This window comes from Notamacropus eugenii, chromosome X (genome assembly GCF_028372415.1).
Source record: "Notamacropus eugenii isolate mMacEug1 chromosome X, mMacEug1.pri_v2, whole genome shotgun sequence".
Lineage (NCBI taxonomy): Eukaryota > Metazoa > Chordata > Mammalia > Diprotodontia > Macropodidae > Notamacropus > Notamacropus eugenii.
The window spans coordinates 24,978,947-24,991,012 of record NC_092879.1 but is presented as its reverse complement, the minus strand read 5'-3'; the positions used below and the strand labels follow the sequence as shown (position 1 = coordinate 24,991,012).

At 37.7% G+C, this 12,066-nt stretch overlaps 1 long non-coding RNA gene across 4 annotated transcripts in view; it reads right to left on the bottom strand.

Annotated features, from left to right (window-relative positions):
* The window catches only part of LOC140515336 (uncharacterized), a 167,882-nt gene that overhangs the window by 94,616 nt on the left and 61,200 nt on the right, over positions 1-12,066 (bottom strand). For 2 of the 4 annotated variants that reach the window (XR_011970951.1, XR_011970952.1), the window contains exons 6-7: positions 4,993-5,058; positions 1,607-1,681 (exon numbers count right to left, since the gene is read on the bottom strand). This is a non-coding gene — a long non-coding RNA (uncharacterized lncRNA). Of the gene's footprint in view, positions 1-405; positions 636-1,606; positions 1,682-4,992; positions 5,059-12,066 lie in introns of those variants that run through there. The other 2 variants (XR_011970953.1, XR_011970954.1) reach the window with 1 other exon arrangement.

The window sequence follows — 12,066 nt, the reverse complement described above, 5'->3', positions numbered from 1 at the left end:
ACCTCCGCGGCCAACATCAGCTAGGTCTACCACAAAACTGACAGGACCCGGATGGTATGATGCATTTTCTTTCCCTCCCCCCACCCCCACCCCCTTCAACCTCCGAAATGAACACCAAATAAGCCTAGACAAAAGCTGCCTATGACGCACTTTCCTTTCCTTGCTCTTCTTTCCCCTCCGAGAGCAACACCAGCTAGGCCTAGAATAAAGTTGCCTGTGAGACCTGATTGGCTTCCAACTTCCCTGGCAAAGCTTACTTTACCCACCCACCTTCCAATTTCACAGCAATCAGGCCGTGGACAAAGCTGTCTCTTGGACCTAACGCAGATCAGTGGCGCAGGTTCCTTCCCCATCCACCTTACCAGCCAACATGAGATAGGCCGAGGACAAAGCTGCCTCTGGTACCTGGTTGGCCCTGGATTCTCTGCCGCACTTCATTCCTCCCACCCTTCCACCTTCATGTTGGATAGGCCGAAGACAAAGCTGCCTCTGGGACCTTACAGAGGCACATCAGTGGAGCTGCCTCCTTCCCCATCCACCTTCACAGCAAACACTGGCTAGGTAGAGGACAATGCAACGTCTGAGCCGTGATTGCCGCAGTCAGTGCTGCATTTTCCTGCCCACCCACCTTCTCCCTTAGTAACAAACACGGGATAGGCCGAGGACAAAGCCGCGTCTGAGACCTGATTGGCGCAGTCAGTGCTGTAGTTTTCTGCCCACCCAACTTCCACCTTAGCAACAGACATGGGATAGGCCGAGGACAAAGCTGTATCTGAGGTCCGATTGGTGCAGTCAGTGCTGTAGTTTCCTACCCATCCAACTTCCAACTTAGCAACAGATATGGGATAGGCCGAGGACCAAGCTGGGATAGGCTGCGTCTGAGACCCGATTGGCGCAGTCAGATCTGCAGTCTCCTACCCACGCACCCACCTTCCACCTTAGCAATAAACCTGGGATAGACCAAGGACCAAGCTGCGTCTGAGACCTGATTGGCCCAGGATTTTCTGAAGAACTTCCTTTCCCCCACTCCCTTTCCGCCATCTTAGCCAACATGGCTGCCTCTGAGATTCGATTGCCTTCAGTTTTCATTCCCCACCCCTGCGCCAACCTTGGCTAGGACTAAGCTGTCCTTGGCAGTTGATTGTTCATCCCCTCCCCTGTTCCCTGAAGTTGTCTCTTGATCACCTACGGGCTTGAAAATACCTAGCCCCCTAGACAATTAAGACCACAACACTAGCTTGGTTTCTGACTCAGATGCCTTGCTGCCCCTATTGTTTCCCATGGGAGAGAGAGAGGAGAGGCAAAAGGAAACTGAGTCCAGGGAAGCTATGACCTTGGCCTTGTTACATTAGAGCAAAGTAAATTCACTGGAGTCAATAGCTGCCTTAGTAACTGATTTTCTCTAGCCTGGGGAATTCTTTGAGACTCCACCTTTATAATCAACTTAAGTTACTAGAGTTTACGGCCAGAAATTCAATTTATCTTCTTTTAAATAGCTAAGATGGACAGTTGTTCACACTTTTAAAGATAAATTTCCATTGCAACAAGTTCCTCAATCTGCAAGGGAGGGACAGGCTTGGTCAATCAACATTTATTAAGCACTTACCATTTGCCAGATGAAGCTACAAGCAGAGGATACAAATGTGAATAAAGCAGTTCCAGCCCTCAAGGAGCTTACAACCTAATGGAGGAAAACAAAAGAAAGGAAAAATGAAAGGAGTAGAGGGCCTTGGGAGAGAAGAAAGTACCCTGCAAAAGGGTGGTGAAATCTAGTGCAAAGAGTGCAAATTGGGGTGGAATGTAGAGATGGCTGTCCTGGTGGTCCTCTTTAAATGGAGTCATTAGGAGGATATTTTTGCTCCACCTTCCAACCTTCCAGTCAGAAAGGCAGAAGGTAAGCTGATGCAATCTTGAAGGATGATGAGTTTCCTGGGGACATAGTACAGTCCAGTTCAAGGAGTGCATGCTGGTAGAAAATGAAGAGATGAAAGAGGTGAAGTTTTAAAAGAAATAGGTTTGATAATTGGGATTTATGAGGTTCCACCCCCCCCCCCCCAGCCTACTATACCCAGTCACCAATCAGTCTCAAGTTCAATTAGATCTGGGTAAAGCCCCACCACAGCAGCTTCAGACTTCAGCTATGGGTCTCCCCGACAAACAACCATGCAGGTGTGGGTTGACCAATAGGTGACATTTGAGCAGGGAATTGGGACAATATGGTTTAGGCAAATACTGACGTTATATGGAACAGGCACTCTGGGAACAGAGGGAGGAGCCACACAATCCTACATTCCTTGTACAGTGGGTACAAGGGAACAAGCATTTATTGAGCACCTAATATATGTCCAACACTGTGCTAGGTGCTTTACAAATATGATTCCACTTGAGCCTGACCACAACCCTGTGAGGTAGATGTTATGATGATCCCCATTTTACTAAGGTAAAGTGACTTACCCAGGGTAACAAAGCTATTGTCTGAGGTAGTATTTGAACTGAAGTTGTTTTCCTGACTTTAGATCCAATTCTCTATCCATAAAGAGTTGGTGACTGTTCCAGAGACTGAAGTCTCTAGTCCAGACCCTGAAACCCTGCCCAATGGACCCTCACTTAAAAGGACTAGACTCCTAAGGAACACTATTTTGCTTGGTTAATCTACGGTTCCATCTGCTACAAGAGAAAAATATGCAATTGGACTTTAACTTCCACAAATCCAGTAACGAAGTGTGGTAGGATCAGTGATTTCCCTGTCAATTTCCTTCAGCCCCAGATTCCCAGATATAGTTTCCTCCCCTCACACAACCTGATTAGTCCCAATGTTTTCATGGAACTTTTTGGTTAAGAAGCATAAAACATCCCAGCTGCATGTGGTTTGGGACTCTGCGACTTGGTGGGTGCCCAAGACAATGAGAATCACCATATCCTGAAGACCTGCTAATCAGATGTGGGGGAGGCTTCCCCTACCAAAGCTGAAGATAAGTGCCACTGTATCCTTTCTGTATGTCCTTGCTTTGTTTGGGCAAAGTAAACTTCCTTTGATAAATTTTCAATGATTTACTAGTGCCTCATTTCATCCTCAAATTGAAATTGAGTGAAGTGTGAACTGACATTAGAGACATGCCTACAATATGGGAAATAGCCTAAGGGCCTTCAGAGCTTGAACATTCTATGATTTTCAGGATACTACTATTTCTGACACTAAGGATTTCAAAGGATGTTTCACCTCTGAAATTCTCCTCTCTATGGTTGCTCCAAGGCTTGACATTCTAGGTGTTAAGGTCATAGGAGCTCAGCAATTTGTATTCTCAATCTTTACAATTCTCCCAGTTTCTTGAGTCCCTGCCATGTTTCATATTCCAAGTTCTAGGACCCAATGCAGCTGGGCCACTGTGTGTTCTGAATCCTCTTCCAAAATTAATGTAGCTTCATATTCTGATCCAAGTTTTGACATTCAGTCTGAACTGCCTTCCAAGCTCTGAAATTATGTATTCTAAGCTCTTTTCCAACTCCAACATTCTTCCTAAAAAGTCACCACCCAAGCTCTGACATTCAGTCTTCTAAGGAACAACCCTGCTATAATTTCTCAGGGTTTTGTGCCTTTCAGTTCAGTAATTTAAAATCATGAATGGTAGATCCTTTAATTCCTTCGTACTTATATTATTTTTAAAAACTCAATATTCATTATCTTTAATATTAATAGCAAGAGTAGTGTTATACAACGAAGGAACTGCGTGGAAATACGTTATTTTCTGTGTGTATGTTTTTTTAAGCCAAATAAAGCACAATACTTTCACCTTTCCTATTTAGCTATGTAATTCAGGACCTGAGTTTTAATCAAAGTATATTTACTGTACTGATATAAATTATACTGAAATAAACATTTTATCTCATGCCAAAATCACATTTTATTTATTGTTTTTTAAAATAAAACTGTTCTTCCCAATATTTTGAATCCATGAACATTTAAATTTTTTTTTCCAAGCTATGGTATTGAGGGTTCTAAGGCCTCTCTTAGCTCTGAAGATTTATGTTCTTAAAGTCTGCATAGTCTGACATTATGTAGTTTTAAGGACATCCCTAGTTCTGATAATCTATGTTCTAATGCCCAACCATGCTCTATTGTGACAGGCATTTTTTTTCCTTTTCACTTTTTTTTTCTTCTGCTTTTCCTTTAGTATATATCACATTGGCATCATTAATTTAAAAAATTTAATAGCACAACAAATGGTGTCCCTTTTAATTAATGGGCACTTAATATGTGTCTTTTTAAATGCTCCACATTCGTTATCAATACAAAAATTTAAAAGGAAGTCTTACCTGATGAAGGAATTGGGAAGAAATATATTGCTTTCCTGTTTTGTTTTGCTTGGTTTGGTTTTTTTGGTAGCAAGATTATGTGCATGGTATTTACACTTTTTGCTTTACACTGTGATTTAGGAGGTGAGTTTTAATTCAAGCATTACTACTGTGTTAATATAACTTTGAAATAAAGGTTTTATCTCAAATCAAATTCATACTGTTAATGCTTCTCAAATTAAAGTGCCCGTACATTTATTTTGGCTCTATGAGCACGTAGCAAAACTTCTTTGCTCTACAGACCATTCAAATTCGGGAAATCTATTTTAAGAGATCTACTAGTTATCATGTTTTGAGTAGGCTACTCCAAGTTATGGCATTCTGTGTCATAGGGCTCTCCTCTTTCTGATATGCCTTCTTCTAAATGTCCTACTTCTCTCATTCTCTTCTCCAGGGTTACTCCCAGGTCTGATATCTATGTGTTAAAGTCCCATTGACTTTGACAGTTTCCATTCCAAGGTCTACTGTTCAATTTATCAGTGATAAAGTCCTGACCAACATATTTCAGACCCTAGGTCCCAATCAAGCTGAGTATTCTTCAATTCAAAATTTCATACAAGCTCAGACATTGTCTAAGTTCCCTTCGAGGTCTGATATCTATGTTCAATATGAGTTGTGACATTCATTGCCAGTACTTACCTCCCAAATAGGAAATTCAGTATTCTAAATTCTCTTCCAACTCCAACATGCTTCCCTGAAAGTTACCTAAAAACCAATAAATTTGATGTTCTAAGGTTTCATCCAGCTGTGACATATCAAGAGTAATATGTTTTATTTATGTAGAATTCATGATACAAATTTCTTACCAGTAAAATGATTTTAAATCCTATGTACTTAACAGCTTTTCTTTAAAAAAAACCCCAGCATATTAATTATCATTAACTGTGATATAAATAGCAGATTTTATGAATTAATGAACTTCGTGGAATTGCTTGTTTTCAGTGTTTGTGGAATTACTTTTATTTTGTTTTTTTTTTATTTTGTAAGCTACTCAAAAGCAGTACTTTCACCATAAACTTTTGACTCTATGGTTGAGAATATGAGGATTTAAAAAAACTCCACCATTATCATGGGGCTAATATGAATCAAATTGGAATAAATGATTATTAATTAATTAAAATTAATTAATTATGAAAATAATTTCATATGAAAAATCTATTTTGTTCATTTTTTTAATTTAACTAAAACTTTCCAACAATTTGGGCTCATGAATAGATATTCAAAAAAATATGCTTCCTATTTATGATATTTTGTGTTCTGAAGAACCTTCAGAGCTGATGATTTATCTTCTCAAAGCCCTAGCAGCTCCCATATACAATGGCATTAAGGACTATTTTTGCCATTTTCTGTTGAAAGGCTGCTCCTCTCTCTGACATCCCTTCTTCTAAATGTTTTCCTACCTCTCTCATTCTCTTCTCCATGGCTACTCCCAGGCCTGACATTGTGGAATCAAATCCCACTGCTTCTGATCATTTCCATTCTCAGCCCAAGAACATCCCCCACTCTCTCTGTTCTAGTCTCTCCCAACACTGACATTCCAAATTATATAGCCTTATCCAGCTCAGGAATCTGTATTTGAAATTTCCTTCAAGCACAGACATTCTAGGTTCTAAGTGTTCTCCCTGATCTTATATTCTGGCTTCTCCATCCAATCTAATCCAAGTTTTGATATTTGCAACAATGACTTCCTTGCTAGCTAGGTAATATTGTATTCTGTGTTCTCTGAGACCTCCAATATTCTTCCCTGAAAATCATCTTGAAGCCCAGACATGCCAGGTTCTAAGGACGCTGCCAACCCTGGCCTTTTCCTTACTAAGCACCACAGACCTACAGGGCTTTTTTTATTCCTTTAACTTTTTCAATTATATTGATTTTTGTTCCGGATCATTATACTGATTTCAAAGCACAAATCATGTTCCTTTTAAGTCCACGGACTTAAGGCTTCTTTTTTTTTTAAACACAAAAATACTCCACAATCATCATTATTAAGAAGAATGTCAATACTTGACTTACCTGATGAAGGGACTACAAGGCAATAAAAGTTTTTATTATTTTTTCCTTATTGTTTTCAGCTAAATGAGGCACTCTGAAGCTTTCCTATTTTTCTGAGTGTTTAAAGAACTGAGTTTTCACTCAAAGCATCACTGCTATGCTGATACAAATGGTTAACTCATACCAAAAATGTACTTTCTTGTTTTTTAAATTATCTGGTCCTTCTCTATAATTTGACCTGTTAAGCACAGAGCCAAGAAACCTCCTTCCCAACCACACTATTTTGTGTTCATGAGCTGAAGATTTACCATCTCATGGCACATTCAGCTTTGACATTCTCTGCCTTCAAGGCCACTCTGATTTCTGACATTCTGTGTTCTAAGGACTCTTCTACCTCTAATGCCCCTTGTTCTAAGTGTTCTCCTACCTCTGCCAATCTCCATTCTATGACTCCTCCCAGTCTTGGCCTTTCCTGTTCTCAGATTCTACTGGTTCTGGAATCTTCTATTCTCAGGCTCTGGACATCTCTCACTTTCTGTCTTTTAACATTCCTCCCAAAAGCTATTAGGACGAAGTTCTATGGCCCCATCCTGATTTGGAAATTCCCCCAAACTCAGATGATCCCTGTTCTGAGCGGCCTCCCAGTTCTGATATTCTGATCTCTATGTACATTCCAAGGTCTTATGTTCAGAAAAGTCTTACTGTCCTACCAGCTCCACAGTGTGATATTTTAGCCTCTCTCCCACCTCCAAGCTTCTCCTTTAAAGGTCATCTCGAAGCCAAGACATTCAATGTTCTAAGGAACCTCCAAGTCCTGACATTTTATGTTCTAAGGCCTCACCCTGCTATGACTGAACAATACACATGTGCTTAACTAATAATTTCAAAGCACAAGTGGTGTTCCTTTAAAACCAGTGTACCTAACTTATTTTTTCAAAAAATGCAAAATATTCATTATAATTATAGTAATTTAGATTATAATTATAGTAATTTAAAGAACAATTTGTATCAATGGAGAAACTGCATTGTTTTTGGTGTGAATTGGGGTGTGTGGTTGATAGCCAAAAAATAAATAATACTTTTTGCCATACCCTCTGGGCTGTGTGGTTGAGGATGTGAGACCAGTGAGCTAATCTACATAAAACTAGAACAAAGGATTATTCTCCTAAGAAAAATCTACTTTCTTCTTATTTTTTAAAATTACCTAGAACTGGCCAATATTTCACCCCATTAAGAATATCTATGAAAATAAGTCATTGCTATTTACAGTATCTTCAATTCTAAGGCCCCTCCCAGAGCTATGAATTTATGTTGTCAGAGCCCTCCCAGCATTGTCACCTGCAGTAGATGTTAGGACACTCCAATTACTGATCCTTTGTGTTCTAAAAGACCTTTTCACTCTGATATCATTTCTTCTGAATGTTCTACCTCCTCTCTCACTCCCTTCTCCATCACTATTCCCAGGCCTGACATTCTGTGTGCTAAAATACATTGGTTCTCACAATTATTAGCCTCAGAAAATCTCTCTATTCTAATTACTTCCAACACTGACATTCCAGCTTCTAAAGCCTCATCCAGTTTAGGATTCTGGATTAGAAACTTCCTTCAAGCTTGGACCTTCTAGGTTTGAAATACCCTCCCTGATCTGATATTAAGGCATCACTTTCCATTTGGGCCATTCAGAGGCAGGACTTATCTCCTAGCTAAGAAATGTTGTACAGTATTCTAAGTTTTCATCCACCTATAGCATTCTATCTTGAAAGTACCTGGAAGTATTCCATAGCATTCAAGGTTCTAAGGACTTCCCCGCCCAGACAGTTTTTATTCCAAGGTCACATCCTGCTGTGGTCTACAAGGATTTTTTTTCCCCAAAATTTTAATTTATTTGGATATTACTGCACTGTACTCTTGCTGATGTAATGATTTCAAAGTATGAGTGGTGTCCCTTTGGAATCCTCAGTACTGAATACCTTATTTATTTGTGAAAAAGGTTCTATACTGATTATCATAAATTAATAATGATAGCAGTCTTTACCAAAGAAGGAACTGCACTGGATTCCATGGGAAGGTTTTTTGTTATGTGGGGATTATTTGAGCAAGGCAAAAAATAGTACTTTTACCTTACCTTTTTAACTGTGTGGTTGAGAACATAAAATTTTTGTTTAAAGCATCCCTACTGAATAATGTAAAGTTAGAGTAAGTAATTGATCTCATACCAAAAAAATCACATATATATATATATATATATATATATATATATATATATATATATATATATATATATATATATATATATATATATATATATATATATACATACACACATATATATACACACATACCTATGTATATATGTATGTATATACATATACATATATACACACATACCTATGTATATATGTATGTATATACATATATATGTATGAGAAATCCTTGCTCTTTTCATATTTTCTTTTCTAAGGATCCTTACAGAGCTAAGGATTTATGTTCTCAGGGCCCTCTTAGTTATGGTATGTGGAAGTTTTAGGACACTTCAGGTTTGACCCTTTCTGTTCTCAGAGCTCTTCTTGCTCTGATATCCTCTCCTTCTCTTCTTCATGGCTACTCCCAAGGCTGACATTCTGTATGCTGAAATCCTACTACTTCTGAAAATTTCCATTCTCAGCCCATGAACATCTCCAGTTTTTTCTGGTCTAGTCCCTCCAAACACTGACATCCAGCTCAGGATTCTGGATTCGAAATTTCCTTCAATCTCAGACATTCTAGGTTCTAAGTGTCTTCCCAGATCTGATATTCTGGATTCACTTTCCATTGCAAATTGGGACATTCATAGGTCCTAACCTCCTAACTAGGAAATTCTATATCCTAAGCTCTCAGTCATGTCCAACTTTCCCCCATGAATGGTACCTGGAAGTACTCCATAACATTCAGTATTCTAAGGACCAGCCCAACTCTGACATATTTGATTCGAAGGCTAAATACTGCCAACGTCAATTAGGTTTCTTTCTTTTTTGAAAATTTTTCAAAATGTTTTATTTGTATATTTATTATACTGCACATGTGTCTTCCTTATATGTTTTAGAAGTATAAGTTATGTCCCTTTGTAAAGAACATTTTGTTTATTTGCCAAAAAAATTCTATGTTGATTATCATTAGCAGTAATAACAATAGTAGGTTATTGTATTTGTTTCAATGTGCAAGATTTTGGGGGTTTTTTTGGCTCACTATTAAATAGAGTGTATTTTTAGCATACTCTTCTAGCAGTGTGGTTGAGAATGTGAGATTTTTTTTAAGTATCACCATTGAGCTAACAAATTAAAACTAAAAAAATTGTTAATCTCATATTAAAAATGTATTTCTTTTTTAAAAAATTTCATTCAAACTGGCCCATATTTTGGCTTACTAAGAATTTATAATAAAATGTAACCTTCAAACTTATATTTTCCATTCTGAGGACCCTCTAGATCCAATCATTTATCTTCTCAAAGACCTCCCAGCAATCACATACCATGGTACTGAGGTCACTCCTATGTCTAATATCTAATAATATTCTAATATCCTGTATGTAATATCTAAGGCAGGGGTGGGGAACCTGCAGCCTCGAGGCCACACGTAGCCCTCTAGGTTCTCATGGGCAGCCCTTTGACTGAGTATAGCCTTCTAGGTCCTCAAGTGAGGCCCTTTGATGGAACCTTTTATGTTATAGTATTTCTTCTTGCTCTGATATCCCTTCTTCTAAGGGTTTTCCTAATTCTCTCATTCTGTCCTCCATGGCCACTCCAAAAGCTCACATTCAGTGTTTTAAAATCCCACTGCTTCTGACAATTTCCATTCTTAGCCCATGAACATCTCCCATTTTCTCCTAGTCCCTCCCAAGACAGACATTCTAGTTTCTACAGCCTAGCTGGAATTCTGGATTGGAAATGTCCTTCAAACTCAGATATTCTAGGTTCTAAGTGCCTTCCCTGATTTAGTATTCTGGTTTAATTTTCCATTCCAAATTGGGATATTTAGAGTTGGGACTTAACTCCTAAAGAGACCTTTCTCTATTCTATGCTCTTGGCCACCTCTAACTTTCTGTCTTGGAAGGTAGTTGGAATTCTAACATTCGATCTTCTAAAGACCTTCCCAGCTCTGACATTTCTGCTTCTGACATCACACCCTCTTAAGATTTATTTTTTACTTTTTTTTATTGACTGATCATTACAATGTACATAGTTCTCACAGATATAATGATTTAGAAAAAAAATTATATCCCTTATAACTCCTTGGTAAGTAACAAGTAGCTTTTTGGGGGTTGGGATACTCTATATTCATTATCATTAAAAGTAATATCAACAGCAGATTTAAGCAAAGCCAGAATTGCATGGAATTGTATTTGCATTGGTATGCAGGTGTTTTTATTTATTTTTTTAGATAGTCAAAACATAGATAGTATATTCACTAAACCTTTTCAGCTGTAATTGAAGATTTGCTATTTTTGTTGTTATTTAACATTACTGCTGGGCTAATATATCATCATTTGGAATAAATTATTAATCTTATATGAAAAATATACTTTTCTTTCATTTTTCAAATCAACTAGAACTGGCCAATATTTTTGCCCACTAAGAAGATATGCATGAAAATAAATCCTTGCCATTTATGAAATTTTCCAATCTCAGGCTCCTTCCTAAGTGGATGATTCATACTATTAGAGCCCTCTCAGCTAACATATATGGTCGTTTTGAGAACACTTTGCATTCTGACCTTTTGTCTTCTATAGTTTCTCCTATAAGTTTTGTCCATTTTAAATCCTCTGTACTGAACTGTTTTATTTGCTAAAAAGTCTTTATACTGATTATCTTTAATAGCAAAAATAATAGCAATCTTCCCCACAAAAGAAATTGCATGGATTTGCATTTTAACCAAGAGAAGGTTTTTAGTTATAGGGAGATTATTTTGATAGCCAAACAAAAAAAAAATTACTTTCACCATTCCCTTTGGCTGTGTGGGTGAGGATGTGAGATTTTCATGAACATATTACCTCTAGGCTAATCTATCATAAATTAAAATAAATTATTAATCTCAGAGGAAAAGTCTTTCTTCTCATTTATTTCTTATTTTTTAATTAACTAGAACTGCCCGATATCTTTGGCCACTAAGAGTATGTACTTGAATAAATCCTTGCCATTTATGTTATTTTTCATTATAAGGCTCCTGCCAGAGCTGATGAGTTATATTCTCAGAATCTCCCAGCAATCTTACATGGTAGCTTCGAGGACAATGCATGTTCTGACCTTTTATATTCTAAGGGCTCTCCTTGCTCGTTCTTCTGAGAGCTCACCTCTGTCCCATTCTCTTTTACATGCCTACTACCAGACCTGACATCCTGTGCACTAAAATCCCACTGTTTCTGGCAATTTCCATTTCTCCCACTTTCTCTGTTCTAAAATCTTTCCTATTCTGATACTGGAGGATTTTTTTCCCAGTTTTTTTTGGCTAACCCCCTAAAAAAGATATAACCTTGAGGCTTTGGGGTTGAGAATGTGAGAATTTTTTTAAAATTATCACCATTGTACTAATATACATTAAATTGGAATAAAACTTTAATGTCATACCAAAAAAATCTTCTTTCTTCTTCTTTTTTTAAAATACTAGAACTAGCCAATACTTTGGGCAACTAATATGTGTGTGTATGCATATGTATGTATATATATATATGTTATATATATATATATA